At 35.0% G+C, this 19131-nt stretch overlaps 1 long non-coding RNA gene across 1 annotated transcript in view; it reads right to left on the bottom strand.

Moving 5' to 3' along the window:
- LOC141434088 (uncharacterized) overlaps positions 1-18556 on the bottom strand; it is a 164599-nt gene extending 146043 nt beyond the window's left edge. Inside the window, exon 1 of the long non-coding RNA XR_012452006.1 lies at positions 18352-18556. This is a non-coding gene — a long non-coding RNA (uncharacterized lncRNA). The remainder of the gene's footprint in view (positions 1-18351) is intronic.
- Between the last annotated feature and the right edge of the window lie 575 nt (positions 18557-19131).

The raw sequence follows: 19131 nt of genomic DNA, 5'->3' as shown, positions 1-19131 counted from the left end.
ATTTAAAGTTGAACATGAAAGTAGGCTAGAACTTTTGTACCTCCTCTTTCTTGTGTCGGAATCTCATTTCTGAGGGTCGTGACCTTCACAAAAGCACTTTCCGTACAATCGCTCTCCATTTGACACGGTCTTCGGTGGCGTGTGGTGGTGTTTTGTTCCTACCTACTGAAATGCATTTAAATTTCATAGGGAAACCTACTTCTTGAAGTATGGTAGCTACTTATTAGTTATTATGCATGTAAAGTATAATTTTTTAAGCAAAAATGCTAAGATAACATAGACAGATTTAAATAAATTTCCCTCTTTTAAAGCTTTACTTATAAACTTTTGCCTAATATCTACCTTGATTCTGGTAAAAATAAATAGATTCCGAATCTTGATTTTACTTTCTTAAAAAAAATACATATGCTGCCGTAATAAAAAAAATCCCTGAATTTGACTTAATTTCTTCAGACACCGCTAATTAGTAGTAACCGCAGTAGTATAGTTACCGTAAAAAAAACAGCTAATAGACCCTTACCTATATCGAAGAACACCTAGTATCAAGTGACTTATAAGTGAGTTCTTACCTTACACGCAAAACTTTAGTAGCACTTCGAGAAATACCGCCACGGGGCAACGTAGGCGACGTTCTATTTTCGAATTTTGAAGCCAGAATTATATCATCCAAGATTGGAACGAGCTACGGCATGCTCGTAATTTATAGGTACTTGCTTTCTACTACGGCTTTACTGGTAGCGAAGAAATACGGTTCAATTAATGAGCTCATTATTGAGTAGAAAAGATAGTAGGTATTTAATATTGGCTTTGCGAATTTACGTATCGGTGTGGTTGCAGCTGCCAGATAAAAATGTCGTTTTTACGCTGTCTTGCAAATTGCCCTTTAATACCTTAACTGATGCTACTTGTATTTGAACTGATGCTTGTATCTTAAATAATGAATACGTGCAAAAATTACTGGTTTACTGCCCGCGATTTCACGTGTATCCCTTTGTAAAATTAGTCATAAATAGGTAAATCAATTTAAAAAAATATTTCTACATAGATAGGTAAGGCAATATGTAAGATTGTTACTATAATGTCAAACAACCGATTTTGAACAATGCCTTTATAAAGTATTTGCCATATGCAAATTTACTCCATGTAAACATGACTACTTAACCGTAATTACATGCGTTATGTATATAGTAGTGAATAACTCTTTATCCATATACTATACTATACTATATACTTATTATAAATGCGAAAGTGTGTGTGTTTTTGTATGTTTTTGTGTATGTTTGTCCGTCTTTCACGTCGAAATGGAGCGACGGATCGACGTGATTTTTGGCATAGAGATAGTTTATGGGCCACAGAGTGACATTAGGCTACTTTTTATCCCGGAAAAATGCACAGTTACCGAGGAAACAGCGCGTGATAACCGAATTCCACGCGGGCGAAGCCGCGTGCAAAAGCTATTTGTACATAAAAACACACGAAAAAAAATTTTTTCGTTTATTTATATCTATCTACCTACATGTAATTCATTTACTCAATTAAAATGCTTCATATATCAGTACGAGATTCGTATCTTATCGTCTGGATCTTGTTTATTTTAATGAATTGCTTTAGTAATTAAGTAGTTTGATGTGGAGATTGGGTAATCACGAGGAAATGAACTCTGGTTCAGTCCAATCATCATTGCGGTTGCGACGTTCTTTTATTAACCCAAGTTCCAGCGAAGTTCTAAAAATATGATAGCTTTGTTTGGATCTTAAGATTTCGTCGCTCCGTTGCATTAAATATTTGTAAATTGTAATATTTTTATTAGAATAATGTGCTAATGAAGACCTATTGCTTGAATAAAGTACAACAATGTGACTTGGCGATGACTGGCAGGCTTATTCGTAGATAAACAAATTGTATGGCACCTACCCACGACATTTTAGGATGGCTCTAAACTCAATCTAATATAGTCTCTATTGCCAGTACAAAAGGGCTGTGGCATTGTCGTGAAAACTGACGGATATAGTTACCGACATTTAAATTGTCATCAAAGGCTGAACATTTGAAGGAAGCAGTCCTGGGACGGCTATTACAACTAATTAGATAGAGGCAGGTTTTATGTCGGCAATATTTTAGTCCGTCAACAATTGGGACTTACTATTTTGTCGACCTTTTAAAAATACGATATTCTTTTGACATAGTTATTTTTCGTCAAAATTATCTTGCTTGCAATTTAATGTCGTATTTAAGTAGGTAAAGTTTGTTCCACCCTGAATAGGCATTAGATGGAGAGACTCCGTCAGAGTGAATCTGTTTCCACGGAGGCTTCACGGCCCTCAGCAATGAGGAATACGACCGGAGAAGGAGGATCTATAGGAAAGTAGCAGCCTTATCAGTATGCATCATTCAACTTCAACTCTGACTGAAATTCAACTCCACATTTTTAATAGGCATCAGATTTGAATTCCTAGTAAATTAATAAATGAATAATTCCTATAAACTTTCATGACAAATGTATAAATGTCGGCTTTACTTTGCGGAGGTCCATGTTAAAATAAAATGAATAAATTTGATTTGCTCTGCTAAGAAGTGCAAAATTAAGTTCTTTCAAATTATTTTAATAAGTTTTCCTATTGAACCTGGAAAAATCTTTTCGATTCTATTCTCCTTGACAATATGTTTAATGGGACAAGTTAAGGTAGCGGGGCTACGATAAAATGTTGTCCTCAAAAAGTTCTTAATCATTTTAAATTCTATTAGACACTGAACTATGGACAAACTCGAGATGTGAAATCAAATATATGAATTCACGTCTTTTAAAAAATTATGCTTAGGTAAAATTTCTAAATAAAATCGCAACTACATTGAATTTTATTTTACTAGTCTTTTCAGGCCTTTCTCACGTTAAAAATTAAGGGGATTTTAAGGGTCGATTTTTAACAATTAGATTTCATAGTTAAACTGAAATGAATATAAACACATTTTGACAGGTATTCCCAAGACCATCGTGGTATTCATTTACGTGGAAAATTACATGTCTCTAAATTTAGCCGTTAATATTTCGCAATTTTACATTCCGATGCCTTGGTAATATCGGGACGAAAAGTGCACCAAAATGTCATCGATATAACAGCATGCTGTGCCTCGGCGATGTGTGCGCAGGTCGACAGCTTTGCGGCTATTATTCGAAAAAGGTGCGCCTCCTTACAAAGCCGATGGCGCGACAGCCCTAACAGCATCCTGGCAGCGCTATCCGACAGGTGGGATTCGCCTTTGCAACAAGCTCCCGGTTAATTATTACTTTGTTTTTATTCTTTAATTTCATGAATATAGATTAAAGGTATTAGAATAAGTACACTTACACTATGTATTAAGTTCTTTGTTTTGTATACTAACCCTCTATGGATGTTGTCCGAAATAAAGAATATTTCATTTCATTTCATTTAAAATTTAATAAATCTGACCAGCCATTTTAGCGTGAAAGCCTGTCAAATACACATTGACGCGCGCACACACACACACACACAGTCATAAGCTATAAGATACCTATATCTACTTGTCTTTAATTATGAAACGAAAAACGATTTCACATAATTTATTATCAACATAACTCATTCAACACTCATTATCATTAATCGGAACGCAGAATCGATTGAAAATTTACCTTTGGTAGAGGTAATTGATGATTTATTAACATATTATTTACATAGACTTAAAGCTTAAGGTAAATGTCACATTAATAATAATTACCATATCAAGTCATAGTTTAATAATAACTAATGTAGCATAACCCTGTAAATATTCAGTCACAAGTCATTTTGTACATTAAACGTCTGTCTAACGACTAGGTTTCGAAAAAGGTTTAAACAATACGTCTCTCATTATTACGTATACCTAGTTAAAAACTGAAAAGTGTACCCAAAAAGACTTTATTTATTTACACTAAAATATTTATAGTTGTTTAGGATAAGTATACTATATTTAGGACACCTATAAGTACCTAATTGGGGCTTTTTACTTATTATTACGACACTAGGTACTAATATTTTAGTGGCATAATGAATGAACGCATAATGACATCGACCATTTTCATCAGCTGACTTAACATGACTTAAAAAATACCGCATCGTTTTTCTTGTATACGTTTTCGTATCTTTATTCCAAGATGGCTGATACGTCTTCCAGTTTATCTCCTGGTATTACTAGGCTCAGCAACCAATACCGATAGCGGAAGCAGACAGATACCGACGGTTAGCAATAACAATAATGCGGGAACGGAGCTGGGCGACCTGCCAGGGTTCTATCGATCCACCACGATATATACCAGCCACCATCCACCCGAGACCCCCGAAACCATCACTCTCCCCCTGCAATCATCACCAAAACGGCTGACGCAAGGCAACGGGGAAGGTCACAGCAAAATGGTTTTGCAGATACTCAAGTAGGTCAGAGGGAAAATCTACAAACACTACTAGGAGAGATTGTGGATTTTTTGGGAAATCAACTGGGAAAAGGCTTTCCGGGTCAATGCAAATGAGAATGTTTATCTGATGGAGTCGAGCTGAGGAATACCTAAGGGTAAGTACTTTAAATAAACAAGAAAGGGTAGGTAGATTTGTATCAAGTCTCTTGGGATGGTATAAATATTCGCTTTTCGCGGCTTTCGGCATTACTTCCGTTTTATTTGCATTAGGTAGGAATTTAATCAAATTCGTTGAAAGCGGATTATTTTACGCTACCTGAACAATTGAATATTCAAATACAAAATTATGTGTTTTCATGTATGCATTCTAAATTAGTTACTTTTATCAGTAAATACCTAACGCACCCACGTACCTAACCTTCATAAAACCATATTCATATACCTACTACTTATAATTTTAGATACCTATTGGACCAATGCGGGTATTTAGCTTTTCAATAGTGCTTGTACGTGCATGATTTGTGTAGAGTGGAAGATCTACGTCGATAATCTTTAACCTTGGGTTGCATTCAATTCATAAACAAGTTGATTGAGGTGCCTATTAATAAAGTAGTAAATTTTACAATGTTGCAAAAATTTATTTAATAAACGGTATTAAGCTGCAATTAAACTTTGCATTTATACAAAATTGCAAATGAACCGTGCTGTAAGTTTTTTAATCAGGAGGTCAGAACAACTTAATTGCTTGCAAGTAAATCAGGCACGCACTGCCTGCCTATACTACACTATTTATTTTTAGGTTACCATGTCATGTTTTCCTTTACCCACATTACGTACCTATAACAGGCATCGCCCATTTTGTAAAGACCCCTTATCGGTCGTTAGGCGGGTATTTCTCTACACGTCAAAAGAGGCAGGAGATGTCATGTTACGATGGAAGTATCTACACTTGAGAAGGGACGCCGTGGGTCGGCGATCAAGCGCACTTCAGATAAAATATGTAAAGGTTACTGGTGACTTCGGGCGCTATACCGCTCGAGCTCGAGGAAGGAAGGGACATGGCCGATTAAAATTCTTCGCTTAAGTGCGTTAGCCTATTCGTTACGAGTATGAGTGATAACGCTTGAAATCAACTAATAGGTATATATAAGTTAAAATATTATATGTACCACGAGTATTATATTTAGATCCTCCAGCGGATGTTATTAGAGCACTGGATGTTATGCGTCGCTGAACGCACGACTAATTGCAATAAAATTATGTTCAAAGTGTTGCCTTAGATCTGCGGGGGATTAGTGTAAATATATGATAAAAGATGGCACGATAATAAACATGCATTTACGAATAGATAAGATCAAAAATTATAGGCATGTTGTTGCGCCGTCAAGAGATGGGTGAGATTTTTAACAACATAAATGTCTAATGTACTTCCTGCGTGCTGGAAAAAATTAGTTGAACTGGTTTAACATCGTATCATAGCAATGGAGATATCATTCAGATTACCGAACTATACGTAACAGCTGACAGTTATCGCCACACGACATGAAACTACGAAAGTTTGCCTTCAAATTGCCTTTTTAGAGCTATGAGTTATATACGAAGGGCTGTATTAGGGACATTCAAGTAAAAATATGTCGTTTCATAATATTTTCCAAGTTAAATTCGAAACTAAACTTAAATGATTGTTGAGCTTCAATTTTTTTTTTTATATGAAAACGTTCAAACAAAGTTCTCTTAAGGTACAATTTGATTACAGTTTTGTAAAATACTTATATTTTTAAGCTATATCTAGCTTGCAATTAAAAAGAAAACTGTTTCTTCACGTAACATAATTAAATAACATTTTTTCATGCTGAAAACCATTCCTACATCCAACAAGGAAATACCAATTACAGAGTCCATACAGTTTTTCATTTACCTGCATTTACGCCGTTTACCAACTTAAATTTGCTTTTTCAGTGGCTTTTATTGTTGAAAACTGGTCCTTGTTATATGTAAAATAATGCTGTAGGGTGTTTTTCTGTGTATAGTGGGATTTGGTGTAGACTTAGGCAAGTTTGCGTCAGGACTGAGAGGCCGACGGCACGCGAGATCGCGTGACCGGCACAGGCCCAACCTTGTAGCTTTAGAATTGAACTAGCTCCTATCCAACAGTGATACAAAGATGCAGATAGGTATCTGATGGTATACATGTTGTAGGTATGCTTACTAGCAATACGTTAGGTGAAAAAGGTATGTCTGTAGAAGGGATTTGATAGGTAAAAGTTAGCGAGAAGCGGAGATGGTTTGGTGCGATGTGAAACAGTAGGTGTAGATATATTTTGTTTGACAAATTATTTATTAAAGCCTGTTAATATTTCTTGAATATTTTTAAGAGGATTGACTAGATAATTTATTATTTTTTCAGTTAGTATCAATTATTTGTAAAAATTTAGTATAGGTACATAATAGGATGAAAAATTATAACGAAAGTTGGGGGAAAGTATACTTTTAAAACTGGAGATCAAAAAACATTTTGCGAAACATGACTTTATTTAAAATAAATAAATCTAAATTCGTAGATTTTTTGTTTTTATATTTTTACGAACAATTAATATTTACGTATATTATTATTATTATTATATTATACGAAATAACGAAATTTTTCCTTTAAGTAAATTTTCGTACTTTGAGTACCTATATGTACCTACTTTTTTAAAGTAAGTCTTGCCCTCCAGGCGCCGTTAAAAATACCATTCTGTATACTGCTAGCCATTCTGTATAAATACTTCAAAATTTTACAAGCTTCATCTAGACACAACAAGTCATAATTCACAGCCAGAATATCTACTTCAACCACGTCTTGAGAGGTCAATAATTAGTTTATCAATTCACAATTGACATAATTTTCATATTCATAGAAATCATAACTGATTAGCATTATCATGACATTTATATGTACCTAAAAGAAAAATTATGTTACTATTATTCAAAGAATCTTGTGTGCAAAAATTACCTTTTCATGTATGTACAGATAACGTACACTTATATACACCTACACTTATAGATAAACTACACTTATTGTACCTAAGTAACTATCAACCTACACCAAAATTAACAAAATAAAACGGTTTTACATACAGGGTGGATAGGTAGAGTGCCGTTGTAATTATGATTCAAATTGACAGTGACACCATCTACCTACTATCAATTTAAGTGTAGTTATTTTAACTGTTCTTTTTATGTAGGTAAATATATTTATATTCATACAAATCTACAAGAACAATCAATCAAATTTTGGAGTTGGTACTATAGCAACGAATTATTCAAAATTATATATGCAATCCATGTGCAGGTAGATAAGCAATGAATCACTCGTCTATTTCGGAGGTGCCACCCACACTTGAACAATACGTCATATTTTCTTTAGTAACTAATTCTAAACGTTTTGGTATTCAGCAGGTGACGTTCTAACAATTAAGTTTATGCCATTTGAATTATTTAGCAATTAAGAATTCACGCTGTGTTACGCCTAGGTACGAGAGTGAATACTAAAATAATTATGTACCTACCTACTTGCGAGTAGGTACTTCACTTTGGCCAGCAGGATAAAGTTATCTTAAGGAATAATAAAGTTATCTATTTTTTATATTAAAAGTAAATATTATTTCTAATCGTAGGTAGGTACCTACTTAAGGTATATTTTGTTTGAAAGAGTAAGAAGAATGCATTAAATTAAATAAAAATACTCTCATCGTACAAATCGATGACATTGTAGTAAGTATCATGTACTTAGATTCTAGGTCCATTGTAGAAACACTAAATAATTTTAAGCTCATTTTATAGGTAAAGAGTTGTAACTACAAAGTTTAAGATAAAACCAAATAAATGTACCTACCAGCTATCTACTTTTTCCATAATATTCCAATCATATTAAACCAAGACACAGAACGTCCTTGACATTTTTTATCGTAACACTTCGACTTCAACCTTCGTGATAACAAAACAAGAACACTGACACTTCCTATCAATATAACAAATTAATTATTACACTTAACTAACACCACATGACTTGACGCTGTAAGCAAAAATTTCAAACTAAAACGTTCTTACGAAAAACCGTTGCGTTACTTAGAGCATAAAAACTAATGTCGTAGAGGCTTTGTATTTTTTAATTGCCCTATAAACGATTTGTCCGTTTAACTATTGTAAGTAACCCTTCTTTGAATAGTTTTTGCATGTTTTACTCCACTTTTTACCTCACCGCAGAGAAGAAAACAAAATACTGGCCATCAACACTAACGCTTGCGTTTATAAGTGTAATAAAAAAACTGTTTTATTGTTCCGGTAAAAAAAAATACTGGCAGAGCTACACTGCGGTTTATTAATAAATTAAAGTCGTGTAGGCATAATTTTATCAATGAGTTAATACTTACATTAAAGTCAAATATAATACGTACTTTTATTCATTACCGTTTATCATAGTTTTCATTCATGAAGATGCCATTTTTTTATCATTTTAATAAATAATGACTGGCTGCATGTTACGCAACGACAATAGTTACGCAACGACAATATTTAATTAAACAATTAAAACAATCTAGCGAAACACATTAGGGTATAGAAGAGATTTTGATTTCGATTTTGATTTTTCTTCTTTTACCTAGAAGCAAAAATGTAAAAATTAAAAGGTCTAAAACTATGTCTTTGTAATGAATTAAAGCAACATTATTATGTTAAAAATATACCTACTATATCACAATATGAAATGTATAATATATTTTTTTTACAAATTGTGGTTAATTATGCATTTCAAGAGATGACTCTACAAGTTTACACTTTGTTTTTATATCTACCTAATTTAATTAAATACCTAATGCATAACGACATAAATGTTCGTAAGAAGATTTATTATTGGCATTATTATATTTGTTTGTATTGATATAATAAAGGAGTAGGTATGTAATTAACCGAACAGATCCTTTTACCTGTCTTCCATCCAAAAAACACGTTACCTAGGTATTTAATTGATTGAGGCGTTTCTTTGCTTCTTCACTAAAATAATTATGCATTGTTTTAGTCAAGAAGTTAGGTAAATTAATAGATATAATTCTTTATCAAGTAATTTGTAAAATAACCTCAAAATGCCAAATTGAAAGCGCATGGATTCCAAAACCGGGCAATGCGGGACAGGCAGGTTTTCATAAAACGAAAACATAACTCGTCCATATGTGTGCGTGAACAGTGTAGCGACAGCGTGGGTGGAGTATTAAACGTGTCGCTGTGCAAGTATCGTCAAAAGTAGTAAGTTACCGGGACGAAAAGTACTGCCACTCGACGCTAGATGGCGCTGATTTCAAAACATTTTTAAAACAACTTTGCATGTTGCATGTTGCACAGTTGAAATTAACGAATAGGATAAAAAAGACAGTTAGTTTCGTATACTTAGCCATACAAATAAAACTAAACTCTCTATTTACAATATACAGTGCTGCCAATTCAGTTGCGGAAATCGTCGGAACTAAAGTGCTCGGGCTATAAATTTTACGACTTAACGACGGTAAGTGATACAAAGCGATATGGAACTTAACGTAGGGCCATAAAGACCACTTTGAAGGCGATTCCTGGTCGTTTATGACTATATTAACACGTTAGCAAGTATAAGAATTAAACTTTAGCTTTTTTGTGTAACATTAAAAATAAAGCAAAGAAGAAATTATGTTTTTTTTTGTTAAAACGATATTGTACGATATTTTTTTAATCGATATAAAATGACACCTCAAAATCAAAGACTATTGTTTTGACTTACCAAATGCTAAAGCTAAGTATAAATATTAAATTTGCAATCAATGGCGTTTGCCAGAATAGATGAATGGCCCTAGTAAGTACACTCAAGGACTTTAATTCATGAGCTATCTATGGAACCTTTTTAATTAATGCGAAGTCACTAAGACGTGGTATGGTTCCATGGTGGTGGATGGTGGTCCTTGACCGTACAATGAGGGTCTCTGTGACAGACCTAGTTGGCGCTAGTATCGTAGGGTTTGTTTCAAAATTTTGACACATGCGTCAAGTTTGTAATTGGTTTAAAAGCTAAAGGATGAAATCGCAAGCAAGACTTTGTACCTAGTGCCATCAACGAAGACGCGTGATTTAGTCAAAATTAGACATTAAAGACATTGTAATAAGAACCACGGCACGCGTCATCGTGAACGAATCTACCTATAACGTAAAACGGACTTCACGATGCTAACGCCATCTGTCGAATTTTCGCCTATTAAGAAACCTTCATTAAAAAGGTACGTAAAAATTCTAATGAGATAATTTTTCTACTATTTCTTTACAATTTTGAGATGGATACTGAATTATTACTAACATATTCTATATGTAGAGTGAGATTGTCGGAGTAATTATAGGCACCAAAAAACTTTATTTGCAATATTTCGGAAACGCATTTGTAAATCTCATTATTCAGATGTTGCGCTTGTCTGTGGGCGCGTGCTGAATCCTTTTTTAGGCTTCCGTATCCAAAGAGTTGAAATGGAGCTCTACTGCTGCCTTCCGCCTCTGTCACACAGATATCACAGCCAAACGGTTGGAACTACAGTATTGTCATTGGCAGAGTTACAGGCAATCGGTGGATGCAAGTGGCAAATTTGTAGTTCAATCTGACATTCCAATAGGGAGGCTTTTGTAACATGAGACATCATCCAGCTGATGCTGATGATAATTACAACCGCAATGACAAGACGTGTGCTGACAAATACCACATAAATATATTATGCCTAAAAACTGTGATTGCCCAGTAGTCCTTAAGTTTTAAGTTTATGAAATTTATGTGTAAAATGACATTCAAATATTATCACAAACTTCATGGTGTTGGAAACGACTTGAACAAACCTGTGAATCACTTCAATGGTTTAGGTAAATTAGTCATTTTTCCTCCAATTTACGAGAAAGACTGTTCAATTTGCTCTACAGCTATATGTAGCAGAGCAATACAATACAATACAATAAAATAACTCTGGAATTGGAGGAAAATGACAAATTTTCTCTATTAGTAGATACAATCGTATATCATTATTGGATTGATTCGATGCAGTTGTCAAGCCTTTACTAGATCAGTGTAGAGACATCAGAACAAGCCCTCTCGTTCTGAGAGAAAGCTTGTGCCCTGCAGTGGAATTTATCTAAATAGGTTGAAGTAACGAAAGTTCAGTTCTCACAACGGAGAAAATTTAATGCCAGATGACATACTGGCTCCAGTTTAACTTCAATCGTGTGTTTAAATAATAGGTACTACTTCACACATGAGTCAGTTAATCGAGATCAGCACTCGTGAAATATGCATATTTAAATACATGTTAAGAAGTATCACTTGACTAAACTAAAAGTAGTACACTTAGTTTTTGTGTTCCATATCTGGATAAATACAACATAACTGTCGAAAATACAAACTGAAACATGGATGCACAGAAAAAACCCAGAAGAAGAGACCAGCGCTGGGAATCGAACCCAGGTCCTCAGCATTCGCGATAATTAATTTGTTCTAAATGACATATGAATGAAAGCCGTGGTGGCCGAGGGGTTTGACCTATGGCCTCTCAAGCAGAGGATCGTGGGTTCAAACCACGGCTCGCACCTCTGAGTTTTTCGAAATTACATTTGAAATTTACCACGAGCTTTACGGTGAAGGAAAACATCGTGAAGAAACCTGTACAAACCTGCGAAGTAATTCAATGGTGTGTGTGAAGTTCCCAATCCGCACTGGGCCCGAGGGGGAACTATGGCCCAAGCCCTCTCATTCTGAGAGGAGACCTGTGCCCAGCAGTGGGACGTATATAAATAAATAAATATCAGGACAATTCACACCAATTGACCTAGTCCCAAAGTAAGCTTAGCAAAGCTTGTGTTACGGGTACTAAGCAACGGATAAATCAAAAAAAAAAAATCAAAATCATTTATTCAGTAAATAGGCCGCAATGGGCACTTTTACACGTCATTTTTAAAACTACCAGCGTCGGAAAGACCATCATTGCCAAAAGAATGCGCCGCAAGAAACTTGGCAGAAAGTCATTTTTCAACATAAAATAATTACAAATAAAATACTTAAAACTACAGTATACAATGAATAAAAGAAATACAATAATAATAATATAATTATATAGATAGATACATACTTAAATACATATTAAACACCCAAGACCGAGAACAAACATTCGTATTTTTCATACAAATATCTGCCCCGACACGGGAATCGAACCCGGGACCTCAACCTTCGTAGTCAGGTCCTCTAACCACTAGGCCATCTGGTCGTGGTGGTGGTAGTATATAGGCTGGGATGGACACATTCTTGCACATATCTGGTGGAAAACGCAGCCTAAGACCACTAAAAACTCACGTTATTTTGTAAACAGTTACGGTTCAAACAGAATCAATAAACGCAAACCCAAACATTAACCACGTTGCTGTGTTCTTTGTGTTTTATACATTTATACGTTTTATCGTGAATCATTACACATTTGCGCCTGGTCGACACTACTGGATCGAAAATACAAACTGAGACATGGATGCACAGAAAAATCAGAAAAAGAGACCAGCGCTGGGAATCGAACCCAGGTCCTCAGCATTCCGTGCTGCGTGCCATACCCCTACACTACCACAGGACAGGAGTACAGACACGAATTTCTCCTATGCAGCTATATCTCAGGTTGCTTATTTCTACTACGCCACTTAAGCATACAGATATGCAAGTTGCAGAAAGTTTCCAAAAAACTGGGAAAGTTCTCGGAAATTTCTTGAAATTTTCACAAGAAATATAGGAAATTTTAATATAAGAAATGGAAAGTTTCAATTCCCATACAAAATTGTGAGAAGTTTCCGATATTTTCTCATATGAAAAATTCCGCAATTTTGGAAAGTTTCCTGCGGCACATCATCAGTACTTAAGCAGCAGCACTAGCGACATCTATGTTTCGCTCTCATCGAGATGACCGTAAAAGTAACAAATTTGGAGTTGAAATAAAAGATACAAAAATACACCAAATAACCAATCATGACACTACTGGAGACCAAAAGGCTGGCGGGCTATCTTTCTCAACGAATTGCCATCGCCATCCAACATGCTACTAACGAGCATGTGTAAGGCGGCCTTTATTTGATTAAGCTGCTAAACAGTACTAATATCTAAGCTTAACTACCTACTAATTTCAATTATAGCTCATAAAATAAACAACACATTAGTGAAAGCTTCGTACCTTTGAGATTCAATGCAGCCTAACCTTAAAGATAGCTTAGTGCGTTTGAAGTTAATGAGCCTGGGGCTTTACTTTGTGCTAATTTGAACACAGACTGACTTTACTGACCTCGATGAAAGCTGAACAAATATGTATGAGAAAGTAAGGATTACATTTTATTAGAGAAACTAGCCATGCGGAGGAGTCATAGGTATGCATATCTATTAAATACAGGTAGGTAGGTTCTACTAGTAATAAGTGTAGGTGAGCAGTTGTAGAGCTAAGAAATTGTTAATTAAAAAAAAAAAACAAAAAAAAACTGTCTTCTTCATTTGTTACTAAAAGTATTATCAATAATATGTAAAGATACAACAATAAAAATAGATTACTGCGTGTGCTGCCTACCAACTGTATTTATGAAGTCGGTGTCACAGCATGAATCCCCACCCACGCTCCCCCATTACTACAATGGACCTAGTCTATCTACCTACTGAGTATTGAGCAAGCTATCTACCCACATACCTATTAAATTTGGCGAAATACTCAAGTTACTATGCAAAAAGCCCAAGTAGCTTGGTATAGGTGTGCCACCAATATTCATATTAAGTACCTACGCTCTGAGGTGAGATGCGAGTTGGTCTCTCCGGATGATTAAATGCTCTAAGATTTTAGTAATTAGATACGTAAGTTGACTAGGACTATTAACTCTGTGATAAGGTCATGATTAAAGGTTATCTATTGTGACTTATATTATAAATTATTGAATCGCTAATTAATGGTTGTAGGTGGATTATTGATATTTTGAATTTACATAATCGGATTGAATTGAGTATTTTATACTCGACTCGACTAATAATATAAATGTGATGTTACAATCAGTACAAAATGCCACTGTTGTGTCGAATTCGAGTTCTTTACATATTTTTAATTGAAAAATGATTACCACAGATAAACGCACATATACCTAGATCATTGTCATCATCATATCAGCCAAACACGTTCACTGCTGAGCAAAGCCCTATTCCAAGGAATCATTAGGTATTATAAAATAAATTGAAGATAATAATAAATATTTTTTTTACTTCGCTTTCGGAAAGACCATTGCCAACATATATTTTATAGTTATCTATTACTGAGCGAGAACTAATTATTGTAGAGGTACTTTCCAACGAGATCTTGACTGGTATGTGTGAGTTTAAAAGAAGTCTTTGAAGTCGGTCCAATTATCTATAAATAATTATCTATTTCTTCGTTTGGTGCCTAATTCTAACGATTATGTTTTATGAAACCTTGCTTGACTCGCTCTCTATGGGATCTTTATGTACCTAGGAAAGGCAGCGGGCATTGGAGGAGAGCTGAAGATTGAGCTCAGAATGCATAACTACCAGTGGACTGACATATGTTTAATGATAAACCTCTGAAATATACTGAGTGGCAAAAAATGTGGTCCTTAAATGTATGCAGTAATAGGTAATTTTGTATGTGGGTGGGCCAAATTTTGTGCCGCTGAGTATATTTCGTAAAATGTTGATATTGCTCTAATATTGGGCTAATATTACAGCTCTCAGTATAGTTTGATTTTGATGTGTATGATATTTCTGCACGCTAGCTTGGGTACGCTGGCCGTCTGCAATAAAAAAACATATAGGGTGACGGCACCAATCATGGACATGTTAAGCACAGTAGTATCCAGTAATTTACAGCAAGGATTCAATGCCTTATAGCTCACCATTCATGAACTTTACCAGTTATGATCATCAGTTATCTACACATAAGTGTTATTAGTTTTAGAAAAAGTAGCGTCCGTTTCTTAACATTGGGTTAGCGGAAAAAATATTCTATCATTGGTTCCTGTCTATGACTGGTGCCCTCACCCTAGGGTACTTTTTATCCCGATATTCCCACATGGATCCCACGTAGGTAACTACCTAAATCTCAAAATATTAACTTCTAAGTCTCGAGACAAGAAATCTTGAGTTAGTGTTTTCATTATACCTAACTAGGTACCTAACGTAGAGACCATAACGTACCTTACCTATCTGATTTTCACGAAAGTGAGACTTAATATGCTACCCAAGCGAAGCCGTGGATAAATGCTAGTAATGAAATAAATCCAACCTAACCAAGTAGCACATGTAAAACATTCTCCTAAGTAAGAATTTTCAATTACAAACTTGCTAGAGTAAATAAAATAACCTAGGTACCAGTTTGACAAAACCTTACATAAGGACAAAACATATTTGATGATAGGTCGCCTCGCCCCACTCCTGTCATAAGCAAGTAAGTCTTTACCTACAACCTTGTAATTCGTATGGCTCCTTAATTGCTATTCAAGATCATATTATTATGTACTTAGGTACAACTCAAACACAAATAATTTGAAATGCTCTACCGGTTGGTAGGAAGTATGTACCTACCTATCTTGATTTTTCTTAACACAGGATGCAATAGTACCTACCTACATATAAGTATATAAAAGTCAACTTGAAAATATATTTATTACCTATGTATATAGTATTATTTGAATATAGTTTTTAGGGGTGACACTATTTACCGGCATGGACATACCGACATAGAAATACCGGCCCGATATTTCGTGTACACGCCCATACAAAATGGTGTCAAACTGACAAGAGTTTCTATGGGCGTGTACACGAAATATCATGTCGGTATTTCCATGTCGGTATTGTAAGGCCGGGAAATAGTGTCACCCCTAAAAACTATATTCAATTAATACTATATACATAGGTAGGTTAATTTGTGAATGTAGAATACCTAGATAAATGGTACCTAAATGTAAGTACCTTCTACCTAACGATACCTTACTTAACTGAACCTTCTTGTTCTATTTTTCTTTTGTTTTATTTTTTATGGCTGTTATTTTTTTTACGTGTTTAATTACATTTACTGGCTGGTTCACTACCCATTGATTAATTTTATTTGACTGATAAATATGTGATGCCGTCTCCGTCTATTCGAACAAAACAAACAGAGACGGCATCATATTTATCCGTCAAATAAATTTAATCAATGGATGGTGAAACGGGGGCTTAGTGACAATTTTTGGCAAATAAATCTTTCTTCTTCTTCTTATGTATGTAAAATAACTAGGTAGAGTACCTAACCCTATCTATTTGTCATGATTGTCAGACCATAAAAGCATAACAATGTACTTAGGTACAAGTAAATAAATTATTTTCTTCTGGAAAATAAACAGGTAGGTACTTAAGTACAATCAACGTGATAAATAAGTAATCACTTTTGTACCTTGTCGCTTTCAGTCGTTGCATGATTTCAAAGTGATTACTTATTTATGACGTTGACTGTACCGTATATAAAACCTAATGGGTAAGTCTTGGCATCAACTCACTCAATGTTTAAATTTGACACAATTTTTTTTATATTCTTATAAAGGACACTTATTATTTTAAACACAGGTAGTAGGTATGTCTGGTGATAAAACAATACAATAATATAATTCTAATTTATTTTTAGTTTAATTAAAACTGATCAATAATAATTTTAAATAATTCAATTCATTCAATAAATAAATATCATGGGACACTGACACCAATTGACCTAGTCCCAAACTAAGCAAAGCTTGTACTATGGATAACTAGATATGGATATTAATAATCAAACTATAAAAACAGTCTAAAGTAATCGACTGTCCAAGTAAACTACCGATATAGGAACTAAAGCCCTGCCCCGCCTATTTCATGATGGTGGTACATCTGCCTGCTCAATCTCATACAAACGGCCCAACTAACAAACATCCGCTTATCTCCATCCGAACGAGATATCTATACATAAACTAAGATAAACCAAAAAGAGACATCAAGTAATGCGCGACCAAGATAGCTATATTTTAAGGTGCACTCAAGGTAGCATTCACCTCGGTACTCATTTGCATTACAATTGCAACCGTAATGCATACGCGGTAGGGTTGTGTTTAGATTGTCTGATTGCACCGGCTATGACATTTGAGTAATTCTTCCGTAGAAGAGTAGAGGTATATATTTATAATATGTGTGGAACAGAGAGGGGAGTCTACTGAACTCGCCGGGCACGTTGTTAAATAAAACTGTTCTTTATCTAGTTTGCAGTCTCCATACGAGATGGCGCCACCTGTCTTGACTGTAAGAGTTTCAGAAAAAATATTTCAGAAAACTTTTAGTGTCTTTATCTATGAAGTCTTGTTATTTTTAGAAACATTAACGAAACCTTAACTAATCAAATTTACATTATTAACATCGTTTTGTCTTAGTGGGTGAGTTTTGTGTTGAAAAGTTGAATTCATGAATTCGTTAACGTATATTAATGTCAATTTTATTTTAATATATTCGCAGAAGCTCTAATATTTAACATACTATTATGATAATTCTAATAATGTGTTACCATAGACTGTTTGGCGGCTTGTAGGTAGGTAGGTATTTAGCGCTGCGGAGGCCTTAATTATCTAGTTTATTTGTTTTACATAAGATTTTAAATTTTATTTTGAACTTTGTCACATTCTTTGCATGTTTTAGACTCACTTTGATGAAAAATATAAAATATAACTAGACCGGTTTCTTTATTTACCGGTATTTCATGTTTGTTTCACAACATTTCTAAGAGAATGGCTATTGACGGAGCTAAGTTGCGTGTTCTCCAGCCAGGATCGTTTCTCCTTGCTCGAAAAAAAATGAACACATTGTTCGAAATTTAAAAAAATCGAATTGTACTCACAGGCGTTGAAAGCGCGCTAAAAACGTCAAACTTGTAGGAAAACAGATCGCGCTCACGCTCGACGGCGGCGTGCGTCGGCCGTCAGGCCAAAACACCGACAACGGCCGTTTTTCCACGAAAAAACACCAACTTTCACACAAAAAACACTGTCTAATTTCGGTAAAAGTACGGAGCGAACCGAGATGTGTCGTCCGTGGCCGCGTTCGCATCTAAACGGCCCGAGTTTTATGTTAGATTACAGACGTAACTTTTATAGATCCTCGGTGCTATATAACGCGGTGGGCGTGTTGGAATGATAGTAGGTTTTGCGCTGTTGGTTTAAGGTCGACAACGGTTCGTGGGTTTCGTTGCACGGGTGTCATTAAATGTCGCGCTCTGAGGGGCGAGGCGGGGCGAGGTGTGTGGGTAAAGTTTTGGGTATTGATTGAATATGAGACGGATTAGTCACTAATGATCAACAATTGGGTGCCGGGGATGGTTATTGAGTTTTCGCGCCGTGGTGGCCTGATAACCTTTATTGAAGGAAATAGGTACCTAGGGGCGTTATTTACTGAAGTTGTTGCGTGGAAGGTGCGTGGGTTTTATGAATGGAAGATTGTTGGCAGTTGACGGGAATAAGAAAAGAGCTTGTTTGTTTAAGTTTAATAAAAAAAACCTAAGTATATAGAGCAGATTGCCTGCTGGTATTAAATATGTGCATAGGTCTATATTTGATTTAGAGTGAAGATAATTAAAGGAAAAAGCAGAACTCTTAGGTATTTCGGGCTCTACCAGATATTA

The sequence above is a fragment of the Choristoneura fumiferana genome, chromosome 13 (assembly GCF_025370935.1).
Source record: "Choristoneura fumiferana chromosome 13, NRCan_CFum_1, whole genome shotgun sequence".
In the NCBI taxonomy this organism is placed as follows: Eukaryota; Metazoa; Arthropoda; class Insecta; order Lepidoptera; family Tortricidae; genus Choristoneura; species Choristoneura fumiferana.
The sequence above is the reverse complement of the archived record's forward strand: the minus strand, read 5'-3'. Positions and strand labels throughout refer to the sequence as shown.